The sequence below is a fragment of the Orcinus orca genome, chromosome 14 (genome assembly GCF_937001465.1).
Source record: "Orcinus orca chromosome 14, mOrcOrc1.1, whole genome shotgun sequence".
Taxonomy (NCBI): Eukaryota; Metazoa; Chordata; class Mammalia; order Artiodactyla; family Delphinidae; genus Orcinus; species Orcinus orca.
The window spans coordinates 34084310-34100306 of record NC_064572.1 but is presented as its reverse complement, the minus strand read 5'-3'; the positions used below and the strand labels follow the sequence as shown (position 1 = coordinate 34100306).

Below are 15997 nucleotides of genomic sequence, written 5' to 3'. Positions count from 1 at the left end.
ACGGAGTACAGATCCTTATAAAGGATGACCTTGAACGCTTTATCCCCACAGCTCTTAAAGTGGCAGAGGACGTCATCGCCTTACCAGACAACTGTAAACTTGACTGACAAAGATACCCTGTTCCATCACATTGAGTGCTGTGGCTTACCAACATGCCAAAGGGTTCATTCAAACCCTACTTAAGCCAGTGTTTCTACATCCAATAAAACAACCACTGCCACAGGCGGAGGCTCCTAACCCTGATGACATGGAATTGGCACTCTTTGGAGGAAGACAACTTACATAAATCTGAGCAAGGTCGAGAAGAACCCCATGAAAGTATATCCAGCAACCACCAAAAAAAAAAAAAAAAAAAAAGTGAGGGGTGGGAGAAAACTAAAATGGAAGTCCATAATTAGAAATCTAAAATTCACTGAAAGAATTTAACAATAGAAAAGTTAAGAGGGTGTGCTTTGGCTTTTGTTGTCTCTAAGACACAGGTTCTAAGTGAACTGTAATCTCTGCTGAGGTGCGCAAATTGGCAAACGTTCCTGGCCTCAACTAACACTGGGGCTCAAATTACATCTGTAACTGGGGACTTCACTAAATTGAAAGGATCCCCATATTCTTAGAAGAGTTATCAAATGTAAAACAGAAGACAGACAGGTATGCGTTATCTTAATCATCAGAACTACTGCCTCGTCTAAATTCCCCATGATCTTAGTGCCCACCGTCTTAGCATACCCCATAGTGGACATGGATACTCTGACCCAATGAGTAATCAACTGAAATAAAACTACATCTTTGATACTTAAGATCAGCTTGACAGAATGGGACCTCACGGGCCAAAAATGGGAATACTACCTCTGGTGAAAATATTTAATATGGCCTAATATAGACTAAAAAAATAGTTACGGAAATTAAGACCCAAGATACAAGATGTACTTAAAGGAGAAGCCTGTTGTTTTTACCATCTTCCCATTTAATAGCGATATTGTGCATCATTATTTTTTCTTTTGTCACTTGTGCTTTTGGTGTCATAGCTAAGAAGAGTTTACTTAACCCAAGGTCATAAGGACCTTACTCCTATGTTTTCTTCCAAGAGTTTTACATTATTAGTTCTTCCATTTAGGTCTATAATCCATTTTGAGTTAATTTCTGGGTGAAGGGTAAGGAAGAGGAGGTCCAACTTTATTCTTTTGCACATGGATATTCTGTTGTCCCAGCACCATCTGTTGAAATGACTATTCTTTCCTCACTGAAATGTTTTAATATCGTTGTTGAAAATAAACTGACCTTACACATGAGGGTTTATTTCTGGATTTTCAGATCTATTACATTGATCTCCATGTTTATCCTTACACCAGTATCATATTTCCTTCATGACTAGTTTTGCAGTAAGTTCTGAAACTGGGAAGTGTGAGTCTTCCAACTCTGTCTTCTTTTTCAAGACTGTGTCTTCCATTCTGGATCCCTTGCATTTCCATAAAAATTTTAAGATCAGCTTGTCAATTTCTACCAAAAAAAAATTCCATCTGGATTTTTTTTTTTTTTTTTTTTTGGTGGTAAGCAGGCCTCTCACTGTCGTGGCCTCTCCCATTGCGGAGCACAGGCTCCGGACGCGCAGGCTCAGCGACCGTGGCTCACGGGCCCAGCCGCTCCGCGGCAATGTGGGATCTTCCCGGACCAGGTCACGAACCCGTGTCCCCTGCATCGGCAGGCGGACTCTCAACCACTGTGCCACCAGGGAAGCCCCATCTGGGGTTTTTAATAGAGACTGCATTGAATCTGTAGATCACGTAGTGGAACACTCTCATTTTAATAACATTGTCTTACAATCCATAAACATAGAATGTCTTTCTATTCATTTAGGTCTTCTTTAATTTTCAATGTTTTGAGTTTTGGGAGTATAAGTTTTATTCTTCTTTTGTTAAATTTATTCCTAAGTAATTTATACTTTTGTCTACTACGATGAATGGAATTATTTTCTTAATTCCATTTTTGGATTATTCATTGCATATGTATAGAAATACATGTGAATTTTTTTCTTTTTTTGTATATTGATCTGTACCTGGCAATCTTGCTAACTCATTTATTAGTTCTAGCAGATTTTTAGAGGATTCCTTGGGATTTTCTGACGTGTAAGATCATCTGACTTCACCATCAGGTGGCTGAAAGCTTTCAGACCTCATCCCTCCCCATTCCCTTTTGCCCCACATCTGGGCAAGCCAATAAGAAAGGCCAGGTACTCCTTCACTTGACATTGGAAGTTCAAATCCACAAACCCTAGCCTTCACATGGGAACCTTCATGCCAGCCTACCCCTAACCATAATAAAAGCCAAAGCCACTTGCCCCTTCCCCACTTAGGCCAAGTACACCAGCTTGGTACTTCCCCTCCTATGGCCAGAAAGCCTGATGATGTAAGCAATAAATGTTTCCATACTCACTTGGTGCATGTGTGGCACCATTAGTCTTGACATCTGAACCAACTGGGGAGGAAGTGAAACATTGATCCCACTCACTATGGGGCAACAATAAGACAACGGGCAAAAAATAGAGACAGTTCAAACATCCTACAACAGGGACAAGGTTAAAACAGCCATTAAAAATTATATATTTGAAAATGATTTAATCATAGAGGAATATGCTCATGATAAAATATTGTGAGAAAAAAATATAAAAATCAATATGCAATATAATCGCAATTTTCACTATGAACATATGCACACACATACATGTGTACAAGAAAGAATGGAAGAAAACATGTTAGAAGTATTTACTGCTGGGTGGTAGGATCACAGGTTTATTTTTATTTCTTATAATTTCATGTATTTTTCAAAGCTTTTATGAAGAATGTTTACTATTTATTTTATCATTAATAAGAACAAACAAGAGCTAAAAATCCTACCAGGGAGCCATAGGTCTAATTTAAAAACAGAGTTGGGTGCTACGTGGCTTGATTTGGCTGAAGTATAGATTCCTGAGACTCTTTCTGAGACACCTGTCTTTTGTTAGCTTAATTAGGCCCTTGTATCTATTTAAGTATAATTTCCATTGGTGCTGAATTATTCATCCAATGAAAATAAGCACTGGAACAAGTTTTCTTCTGAAAAGCATGTGGTTAGCATAACCTTTGTAAAACAAACACATTCAGGAAAAAAAAAAGGAAAGGAAAGAAGAAGGAAGGTAGGAAAGAAACAATCTCTCCTGAAAGCTTTTAATTAGCTTTGCTATTTACAGATTCACCTTTCTTAACATCTCTTTTCTTTGTCCCCATGCCCCATTCTCCAGTTGTAAGTCTCGGTCCCCCTTTATTATCCATTGCTGACTCTATTCAAGGTTTTCTAATTCTGCTGTCTGTTTCCCAGGTCTCCCAAGAAGGCTGCTGCCAGAGGTACACTTGTAAAATGTAGATCCCTTGCTATTTTATACCCCTGACAACATTTCAGATTTTCAAGGCAGAGAGTACTCTTCATAAAATGACTCTTGCTTTATTTTCTAATGCTCCCTCACCTTGAACTTAATTCTTCAACAATATCAAATGACCTGCCATGTTTTCACAGCCCTGTGCTCTTTGCTCAGAATGTCTTTTCTTCTTTGCATCTTCCTCACCTTTCTGATCAAGTCTTTCTTCTACTGTCTTTCTAGATTTCTCTCCATCCAAGCAGCATCTTTAGTTGCCACCTACGTGCCCTTATTGTATATTAAACAAATATACAATAAGCTACCTTTGTGGTAGCTCTTACCACACTGCACTGAAGTAACTTGTGTGGTCGAATAATATTTTTCAAACGTTTCCTTGGATCATCTGGCCATTGGTCTTCCATGCTGTCTTTGTCTAAATCTGTGGTTTTAACTCAACTCTTCTGACTCCTGTCATCTCTGTGAGGTTGTCTTGGGAAGACAAGGTTGGGAAGACAATGTCGGCAAGCCAGGTGGAAGTTACAGAACCTCCTCATTCCTGCTTTATCTAAAGGAACTGATTCTTTTTCTACTTTACAACCTGGTCTTCAAAGAAGGAATACATTGGAAGACAGAGGTCAATAGTTTTAAAATCCCTGAACTCTAAAGCTTAACCTGAAGAAGACTGGACAGGCAGAAAATGTGGGCTGTGGAAGGGCAGATCAGGTAGGACATGGTGACAGGATGAAAGTCATAGATGGGAGAGTGGCTAAAGTTCCGGCAAGGCATCACATCTGGAGTCACAGACTCTGGAAGACCTCACCTCAACAATGATCGCGAGTCATCCATTCATTCAACAGAATTTTAGAGCCAGAAGAAATGATAAGATTATTTAATCTGTCTTACTCACTGTACAAGCAGAGAATGAATCCCTAGAGAAATTAAGTGGCTTTCTCAGGTTACTGGGTCACACCACGATCTTGTGGCAGGATTAAAATTTGGTTCTTCTGGACTCCTTGTCTGTGCTCTTCCCCCTACATTTACTCAGTCTACATGTAAGATCAGTCCTTCCTGAGATTCTCTGGAAATGGTCTTTACCAATGGAAGGATTCCAATCATTACTGCTCTTTGTTTTGCTCTCTGATAAGGAAGAAAATGACTTTGGCATGAGCCTCCTGAAAAAAATATGCTGCAAGTTTGTGTCTGTAACTTTACACATCAGGGGATTTGGGACACTCAGTTACCTCTTCAGCCTGGTTGGAGCACGTTGGTCCTAAACCTCAGCTCAGAGCTCTCATTTCCATACCTGTATAGCAGCCCAGGCACTCAGCTAGGGGTCTGAGTTTGAGAAAATCCAGGCTGAACCCATCCCCAGCCCTTCACCTTAACACACACACACTCTCAATATCACTTATCCTGGCTTGAGCCTGTCTGCCTGTACCAGCTGTGACCTGGATGCTACGCCCGCCACAAGGCCAAAAGGGAACCATCCCAGGAATGACATAGCTCATGCAATTCTGCCTTCACAAAGGCAGCCTCAGTGTTTTCCAGTCAAGCTGCCACTCTCAGATCTCTCATGCAGTGATCCTACAAACCATCATTCAGTGCCAGCAGGGGAAGAATAAACTGATTCTCGTTTCCCCAAATTAATCAAAGCTAGCATTTTGTAGGGGCTGTATTTATCATCGCATAACATATTTTGACAAATCAGGATCCTCCTTGTTCGTCTGCACACCCAGCCCTCTGTGTTGCTAAGAAGTCCCCGTTTCAGCCTAATTTCATGAAGTGGTGGAAGATGTTCAAAAACTAAGTTTGTAAGATGCTTTAAATGTGGGTGAGTGTTCTCTCTTTTTGGTAGAAAAAAAATCTGCCCTCTCAACTCTTCATCATTCACATCCAGGATAGCAAATATGTTTCATTTGACTGGTATAGCTGCCTAAGTCTTATCTTGGAAAGGATTTGGGGGTACTGTTTGGGCTCCCAAGGAAGGAGTGACATAATGTATTCGTGATGTATCACGGCCTGGGCTATAGGAAAATAATCAGCAAGTCTCTTGCATGGTTTTGGTTCTTGATTTATGTAGAACGTGAGACTACAGCTAAAGGTAGAGATGAGGGAGGGGCACACTCATTCTGTGGAGTTCTGGGCTAGGCCTCTACTGCTCCCCCAGGATAACACTGGCTTGAAAGACCACCACATACCTAGCCTTGTTCTCATCCACTCTGCCTCTCCCCTCATACACTGAAAAGACCATTGTCTTCTGTAATATGACAACACTCCATACATAACAAGGCCCGAGTACATCTTGGACTCTAGATAAGATGGAAGCCAGTATAAAAATCCATATTTCTCCTGAAGATAAGCTTTAGAAGGAAACATTCGAAAAGGCGTATTGTCCTTGGTTCATATCGGCCTACTGAAATTGGTTATGAGGCAGACACAAGGTAGTTTTAACAGTAGATTGATTGATTGCTTTATTTATTTATTTAAATTTACTATCAGTCATCACTATACTTTCCTGAATTAAGAAATCCTAAAAAAAACAGCAGAGTTGCTGTTTTATACATATACATACATATATATTATATATATGTATGGCTCTTGAATGGAAACAGAATATAGACAGACCCATGGGCATTGTCCAGACCCATGACTTGATTGCCAAGAAGTTCTGAGTCACAGAAAGTTTCTGGTAGAAGTTCCTCCCTCTCCTCCACAACGTAAAGCCAACCCCCACCAACCCAGCCACCCTCATCTATCCCAGGGGTTCCTAGACCAGTAACATCAGTCTAACGTGGGAACGTGCAAGAAACTCAAAGTCCCGACCCTCCTCAGTCACATACTGACTCCTACACTGACTGCTTACTCACCTTACTCATACTTCCCTAATCACACATCACTCACTCTCACTCTTACTGAATCAGAATTTCTGGAAGACAGCCACCTGAGGGATTCTGAGGCGTGCCAACATTGGAGAGCCAACATCTTGCAATGCTGCCTAAAAGAATTTTCTGCAAAGATGGAAACCGTGTCCCATGTTTGTACTGCACAATATCACAGCCACTAGCCACGTGATGCTCCTGAGCACTTGAAATGTGGGGCTGAGGAACTGAATGTTTAACTTTATTGAATTTTAGTGAATTTAAATGTAAATAAGCATATGTGGCAAGTGGCCAACATACAGGACAGCATAACTCTAGGATGGTAGTATTTAAATATTTGGGGTTCTGAGAACCTTTTGAGAATATTAGGAAAACTATAAATCTATCCCTAGAAAATATGTATGTACGCCAATGCACAAAATTTAGTAAACAATTTCTGGAGGTTCAAGGAAGTTGCAGGACATTCAAAAGAATCCATTAAGTATCCAGCCTCAAAATTTCCAGCAGAATTTACAATTTATAAGGTGTAGCTAAACTGTGAAAATAAAGCATCTCTAAGTATATCACGTGCACGTTATTTTCTAAACCAATAAAAACACTGATTTATATAGATTGAGGTCCAAGACATGAATTCAAAAATATTCCACTGAAACAGCAAACCAATTTTCTGGACCCAGAATCAACTGTGATACTACTGAACATTAGGAACCCTGACAAAGTTAAACAAAGAAATTAAAATTCTAATTCTCCCTAAGATCATCTGTCCTCATTATAATATATATATATATATATATATATATATATATATATATATATATATTCCTCAATTGCTGTCAATGATATGTGTTGCAAAACTGATCAAGCCAATAGGATAGAAGACCTATATAGTATAGTACAGAGGTACCCACATTTCTTGGATATCTGACAAGATGGAGGCCACCTTCCCATGGAAGACTATGCTCTTATAGAAGGAATGATTTGCATGTGGAAGGCAAAATTCATCCCCTATCCCTAAAGTCATTTCTGATGTCAAAATAGGTGGTCCTGAGCCATACTCCAAGTGCCAGTCTCCCAGCCTTCCTTATTCCTCTATGACCATTTAAATGCCACCATCTCTGAAGCCTCAGCTGAAATACCTCCTCCTCTATCCAATATTAACTTTCCATTTTCCAAAATCTTAGACTATGCATCCAAAAACAATTGCAGCATTTGTAACGTTCACCTGACATTTTGTGAATTATACTTTCATCTTCTCGATTACAAGTTCCTACAGGAAAGGGACCATATCTTCTTACTTTTTTTTTAACTTGCATATTTTCTACCTCAGTGATGAGAGCAAAGTAGGTGTATGTACACACGTTATTGAGTGAATTACCTAACTCAGAGTTAACTAGGATTTGAGTGCTCGTATGGAACAAATATTGTGCTAGACAATTTCACATGTGTCCTTGCATTCAGTCACCACAAAAACCCTGAGAGGCAAACAGCATTAGATCCATTTTGAATATAGGGATATGAAGGCTCAGAGACACTGGACAAATTTTCCAATCCCAGTGTGAAACTTAATTTAAGTAGGGGCATTAGACTGAAGACACCTGGGTTCAAATAGCAGCTCTGCCACCTATAGCTGTGTGACACTGGATGTGTTACTTACGTGAAACCTGAGTTCTTTCAAAAACTAGGACTGGTAATTGTATCTAAATTGCAGGGAGAAAATAAAATAATATTAGTGCTTAGAATAATGTCCACATCATGACTTCTAAATATCTTTGTCCAGTAAAAGTTATTAAGTTGGGGGGACCTTCAAGATGGCAGAGGAGTAAGATGCGGAGATCACCTTCCTCCCCACAAATACATCAGAAATACATCTACATGTGGAACAACTCCTACAGAACACCTACTGAACGCTGGCAGAAGACCTCAGACTTCTCAAAAGTCAAGAAACTCCACACGTACCTGGGTAGGGCAAAAGAAAAAAAACACAGACAAAAGAATAGGGACGGGACCTGCACCTCTGGGAGGGAGCTGTCAAAGAGGAAAAGTCTCCACGCACTAGGAAGCCCCTTCACTGGCAGAGACAGGGTGTGGCAGGGGGGAGCTTCGGAGCCACGGAGGAGAGCGCAGCAACAGGGGTGCAGATGGCAAAGAGGAGAGGTTCCCACACAGAGGATCGGTGCCAATCAGCCTGAAAGGATTGTCTGCTCAGCCGCCGGGGTGGGATGGGGCTGGGAGCGGAGACTTGGGCTTCAGAGGTCAGATCCCAGGGAGAGGACTGGGGTTGGCTGTGTGACACAGCCTGAAGAGGACTAGTGTGCCACAGTTAGCCAGAAGGGAGTCTGGGAAAACGTCTGGAGCTATGTAAGAGGCAAGAGACCATTGTTTCGGGGTGCGCGAGGAGAGGGGATTGCTTCCCTGTCTGCCCACAGAAGGCAGAGCACAGCCTAAATGAGCTCCAAAGACGGGCGTGAGCAGCGGCTATGAGCTTGGACCCCAGAGACGGGCATGAAACACTAATGTTGCTGCTGCAGCCACCAAGAATCTTGTGTGCAAGCACAGGTCCCTATCTGCACCCCAACCACCCTCCCACCCCCGGGAGCCTGTGCAGCCCACAACTACCAGGGTCCCATGATCGAGGGACAATTTCACTGGGAGAACACAAGGTGTGCCTCAGGCTGTTGCAATGTCATGCCAGCCTCTGCCACCGCAGGCCTACGCGGCATTCCAATTATAACTACCACATCCTTCCCTCCACCTGGCCTGAATGAGCAAGAGCCCTGTAATCAGCTGCTGCTTTAAACCCGTCCTGTCCGGGCGGGAACAGATGCCTGAGGGCGACCTACACACAGAGGTGGGGCCAAAACCAAAGCTGAACCCCAGGAGCTGTGCGAACAAAGAAGAGAAAGGGAAATTTCTCCCAGCAGCCTCAGGAGCAGCAGATTAAATCCCCACAATCAACTTGATGTACCCACATCTGTGGAATACCTGAACAGACAACGAATAATCCCAAAATTGAGGCGGAGGATTTTGGGAGCAACTGTAGACTTGGGGTCTGCAGGCGGCTACTGAGTTATTTCTGATTTTTCTGTTTATATTAGTATAGTTTTTAGCACTTATTATCATTGGTGGATTTGTTTATTGGTTTGGTTGCCTTCTGGTTTTATTTCTTATTATTATTTTAAATTTTTTTTATTTTAATATTTTTTTTTCTTTTTTTTTTCCCTTTTCTTCTGAACCGTGTGGCTGAAAAGGTCTTGGTGCTCTGGCCTGGTGTCAGGCCTGAGCCTCTGAGGTGGGAGAGCCAAGTTCAGGACACTGGACCACCAAAGACCTCCAGGCCCCACATAATATCAATCAGTGAGAGCTCTCCCAGAGATCTCTGTCTCAATGCTAAGAGCCAGCTCCACCCAACAGCCAGCAAGCTCCAGTGCTGGACACCCCATGCCAAACAACTAGCAAGACAGGAACACAACCCCACCTATTAGCAGAGAGGCTCTCCTAAAATCATACTAAGTTCACAGATACCCCAAAACATACCGCCAGATGTGGTCCTGCCCACCAGAAAGACAAGATCCAGCCCCACCAACCAGAACACAGGCACCAGTCCCCTCCACCAGGAAGCCTACACAACCCACTGAACCAACCTTAGCCACTGGGCCAGACACCCAAAACAATGGGAACTGTGAACCTGCAGCCTGAGAAAAGGAGACCCCAAACACAGTAGTTTAGCAAAATGAGAAGACAGAGAAATACATAGCAGGTGAAGGAGCAAGGTAAAAACCCACCAGACCAAAGGAATGAAGAGGAAAGAGACAGTCTACCTGAAAAAGAATTCAGAATAATGATAGTAAGATGATCCAAAATCTTGGAAATAGAATGAAGAAAATACAAGAAAGGTTTAACAAGGACCTAGAAGAACTAAAGAGCAAACAAAGAATGATGAACAACACAATAAAGGAAATGAAAAATTCTCTGGAAGGAAACAAAAGCAGAATATGAGGCAGAAGAACACATAAGTGACCAGGAAGATAAAATAGTGGGAATAACCACCACAGAGCAGAATAAAGAAAAAAGAATGAAAAGAATTGAGGAGAGTCTCAGAGACCTCTGGGACAACATTAAATGTAACCAACATTCGAATTATAGGGGTCTCAGAAGAAAAAGAGAAAAAGAAAGGGTCTGAGAAAATATTTGAAGAGATTATAGGTGAAAACTTCAATAACATGGGAAAGGAAATAGACAAGTCCAGGAAGTGCAGAGAATCCCATACAGGATAAATCCAGGGAGAAACAAACCAAGACATATTAACCAAACTATCAAAAATTAAATACGGGCTTTCCCGGTGGCACAGTGGTTGAGAGTCTGCCTGCTGATGCAGGGGACACGGGTTCGTGCCCTGGTCCGGGAAGATTCCACATGCCACGGAGCGGGTGGACCTGTGAGCCATGGCTGCTGAGCCTGCGCATCCAGAGCCTGTGCTCTGCAACGGGAGAGGCCACAACAGTGAGAGTCCTGCGTACCGCAAAAAAAAAAAAGTTAAATACAAAGAATAAAATATTAAAAGCAGCAAGGGAAAAACAAAAAATAACATACAAGGGAATCCCCATAAGGTTAACAGCTGATCTTTCAGCAAAAACTCTGCAAGCCAGAAGGGAATGGCAAGACATATATAAAGTGATGAAAGGGAAAAACCTACAACCAAGGTTAATCTACCCAGCAAGGATCTCATTCAGATTTGAGGGAGAAATTAAAAACTTCATAGACAAACAAAATCTAAGAGAAGTCAGCACCACCAAACCAGCTTTATCACAAATGCTAAAGGAACTTCTTTAGGCAGGAAACACAAGAGAAGGAAAAGACCTACAAAAACAAACCCAAAACAATTAAGAAAATGGCAATAGGAATACACATATCGATAATTACCTTAAATGTAAATGGATTAAATGTGCCAACCAAAGACATAGACTAGCTGAATGGACACAAAAACAAGACCCATATATATTCTGCCTACAAGAGACCCACTTCAGACCCAGGGACACATACAGACTGAAAGTGAGGGGATGGAGAAATATATTCCATGCAAATGGAAATCAAAAGAAACCTGGAGCAGCAATTCTCATATGAGACAAAATAGACTTTAAAATAAAGACTATTAAAGAGACAAAGAAGGACACTACATAATGATCAAGGGATCAATCCAAGAAGAAGATGTAACAGTTGTAAATATTTATGCACCCAACACAGGAGCACCTCAATACATAAGGAAAATGCTAACAGCCATAAAAGGGGAAATTGACAGTGACACAATCATAGTATGGGACTTTAACACCCCACTTTCACCAATGGACAGATCATCCAAAATGAAAATAAATAAGGAAACACAGCTTTAAATGATACATTAACAACATAGACTCAATTGATATTTATAGGACATTCCACCCAAAAACAACAGAATACACTTTCTTCTCAAGTGCTCATGGAATATTCTCCAGGATAGATCATATCTTGGGTCACAAATCAAGCCTTTGTAAATTTAAGAAAACTGAAAATGTATCAAGTATCTTATCCGACCACAACGCTATGAGGCTAGATATCAATTACAGGAAAAGATCTGTAATAAATACAAACACATAGAGGCTAAACAATACCATACTAAATAACCAAGAGACCACTGAAGAAATCAAAGAAGAAATCAAAAAATAACTAGAAACAAATGACAATGAAAACATAATGACCCAAAACCTATGGATGCAGCAAAAGCAGTTCTAAGAGGGAAGTTTATAGCAATACAATCCTACCTCAAGAAACAAGAAACGTCTCAAGTAAACAACATAACCTTACACTTAAAGCAATTAGAAAAAGAACAAGAAAACATGCAAAGTCACCAGAAGGAAAGAAATCATAAAGATCAGATCAGAAATAAGGGAAAAAGAAATGAAGGAAACAATAGCAAAGTCAATAAAACTAAAAGCTGGTTCTTTGAGAAGATAAACAAAATTGATAAACCATTAGCCAGACTAATCAAGAAAAAAATGGAGAAGACTCAGATCAATAGAATTAGAAATGAAAATGGAGAAGTAACAACTGACACTGCACAAATACAAAGGATCATGAGAGATTGCTACAAGCAACTCTATGCCAAGAAAATGGACAACCTGGAAGAAATGGACAAATTCTTAGAAAAGCACAACCTTCTGAGACTGAACCAGGAAGAAACAGAAAATATAAACAGACCAATCACAAGCACTGAAATTAAAACTGTGATTAAAAATCTTCCAAAGAACAAAAGCCCAGGACGAGATGGCTTCCCAGGGAAATTCCAGCAAACATTTAGAGAAGAGCTAACTCCTATCCTTCTCAAACTCTTCCAAAATATAGCAGAGGGAGGAACACTCCCAAACTCATTCTACGAGGCCACCATCACCCTGATACCAAAACCAGACAAAGAAGTCACAAAGAAAGAAAACTACAGGCCAATATCACTGATGAACATAGATGCAAAAATCCTCAACAAAATACTAGCAAACAGAATCCAACATCACATTAAAAGGATCATACACCATGATCAAATGGGGTTTATCCCAGGAATGCAAGGATTCTTCAATATACACAAATCAATGTGATATACCATATTAGCAAACTGAAGGAGAAAAACCATATGATCATCTCAATAGATGCAAAAAAGCTGTCGACAAAATTCAACACCAATTTATGATAAAAATCCTCCAGAAAATAGGCATAGAGGGAACTTACCTCAACATAATAAAGGCCATATATGACAAACCCACAGCCAACATCGTCCTCAATGGTTAAAAACTGAAACCCATTTCCACTAAGATCAGGAACAAGACAAGGTTGCCCACTCTCACCACTCTTATTCAACATAGTTTTGCAAGTTTTAGCCACGGCCATCAGAGAAGAAAAGGAAATAAAAGGAATCCAAATCGGAAAAGAAGTAAAGCTGTCACTGTTTGCAGATGACATGATACTATACATAGAGAATCCTAAAGATGCTACCAGAAGACTACTAGAGCTAATCAATGAATTTGGTAAAGTAGCAGGATACAAAATTAATGCACAGAAATCTGTTGCATTCCTATATACTAATGATGAAAAATCTGAAAGAGAAATGAAGGAAACACTCTCATTTACCAATGCAAGAAAAAGAATAAAATACCTAGGAATAAATCTACCTAAGGAGACAAAAGACCTGTATGCAGAAAACTATAAGACACTGATGAAAGAAATTAAGAATGATACAAACAGATGGAGAGATATACCATGTTCTTGGATTGGAAGAATCAACATTGTGAAAATGACTATATGACCCAAAGCAATGTACAGATTCAATGCAATCCCTAGCAAACTACCACCGGCATTTTTCACAGAACTACAACAAAAATTTTCACAATTTGTATGGAAACACAAAAGACCATGAATAGCAAAAGCAACTTTGAGAAAGAAAAACAGAGCTGGAGGAATCAGGCTCAATGACTTCAGACTATACTACAAAGCTGCAGTAATCAAGACAGTATGGTACTGTTACTAAAACAGAAATACAGATCAATGGAACAGGATGGAAAGCCCAGAGATAAACCCAGGCACATATGGTCACCTTATTTTTCATAAAGGAGGCAAGAATACACAATGGAGAAAAAACAGCCTCTTCAATAAGTGGTGCTGGGAATATTGGATAGCTACATGTAAAAGAATGAAATTAGAACACTCCCTAACACCATACACAATAATAAACTCAAAATGGATTAAAGACCTAAATGTAAGGCCAGACACTATAAAACTCTTAGAGGAAAACATAGGCAGAACACTCTATGACATACATCAAAGCAAGATTCTTTTTGACCCACCTCCTACAAAAATGGAAATAAAAAGAAAAATAAACAAATGGGACCTAATGAAACTTGAAAGCTTTTGCACAGCAAAGTAAACCATAAACAAGACGAAAAGACAACCCTCAGAATGGGAGAAAATGTTTGCAAATGAAGCAATTGACAAAGGTTTAATCTCCAAAATTTACAAGCAGCTCATGCAGCTCAATATCAAAAAAACAAACAACCCAATCCCAAAATGGGCAGAAGACCTAAATAGACATTTCTCCAAAGAAGATATACAAATTGCCAACAAACACATGAAAGGATGCTCAACATCACTAATCATTAGAGAAATGCAAATCAAAGCTACAATGAGGTATCACCTCACACCGGTCAGAATGGCCACCATCTAAAAACTACTAACAATAAATGCTGGAGAGGGTGTGGAGAAAAGGGAACCCTCTTGCACTGTTGGCGGGAATGTAAATTGATACAGTCACTATGGAGAACAGTATGGAGGTTCCTTAAAACAATAAAAATAGAACTATCATCAACCCAGCATTCCCACTGCTGGGCATATACCCTGAGAAAACCGTAATTCAAAAACAGTCATGGACCACAATGTTCATTGCAGCCCTATTTACAATAGCTAGGACATGGAAGCAAACTAAGTGTCCATTGACAGGTGAATGGATAAAGAAGATGTGGCACATATATACATTGGAATATTACTCAGCCATAAAATAAAACGAAATTGAGTTATTTGTAGTGAGGTGGATGGACGCAGAGTCTGTCACACAGAGTGAAGTAAGTCAGAAAGAGAACAACAAATACTGTATGCTAACACATATTTATGGAATCTAAAAAACAAAAAGGTTATGAAGAACCTAAGGGCAGGACAGGAATAAAGATGCAGATGTAGAGAATGGACTTGACACGGGGAGGGGGAAGGGTAAGCTGGGACGAAGTGAGAGTGTAGTTTTGACATATATACACTACCAAATGTAAAATAGATAGCTGTTGGGAAGCAGCTGAATACCACAGGGAGATCAGTTCGGTGCTTTGTGACCACCTAGAGGGTTGGGAAAGGGAGGGTGGGAGGGAGACACAAGTGGGAGGGTATATGGGAATATATGTGTACATATAGCTGATTCACTTTGTTATACAGCAGAAACTAATACAACATTGTAAAGCAATTATACTCCAATAAAGATGTTAAAAAAATTTTTAAGTTATTAGGTTTCTTTGGAGAAATGGCTGACTCCACGGTTAGGAGAAGAAAATCCTGGAAGAAAAAATAAGGAACAGTAAAACAAAAGAAATACAAGGCCAAATGAAAGGGTCTCCAAATGGGAAAATCTTAGAGAATTCAATAGACAAAATAAATGATAGTAACGGATTATAACCCATAGGATAAAGTGAGACTCCATGAGACCATAATGAAATAAACAAATATATAGATAGATGACTACATTGATAGGTAGGAAGAAGAGCATGGTACACTTTTCCTTACAGTAAAATTTCAACTAGTAAATATGCAAGGAAGGATGGAAGTAGAAAAACCACTATTTGGCAAACACCACAGTAATAACTGTTGCAGGGAAATACCACCAGTTGATGCTAAGATTGGCGAATGAGACTTGGATGAGAAACAAACTACTTAGACAGCCTCAACGTACCTTCCCGCAGGCTAATTATTAAATTCAAAGTCAAAATCACAACTTTACAGTGGAGAAACCTCACAGACAGATATCACCTAGACTGAGTTATCCAAGTCAGCATCACCAGAAACGAGACAAATTAATATCATGTATCTCCTGATCTAATGCAATGAAAAGGTCCCAGCATGTTATTCCTGTCAAGTATGCATTACCTTAATTTACGCATGAAGAAATATCTAAAAAGTC

The 15997-nt window shown here is 40.0% G+C and overlaps 1 protein-coding gene across 2 annotated transcripts in view; it reads right to left on the bottom strand.

The window, feature by feature from the left end:
- The window catches only part of LRMDA (leucine rich melanocyte differentiation associated), a 1119714-nt gene that overhangs the window by 43593 nt on the left and 1060124 nt on the right, over positions 1 to 15997 (bottom strand). The window lies entirely within an intron of this gene.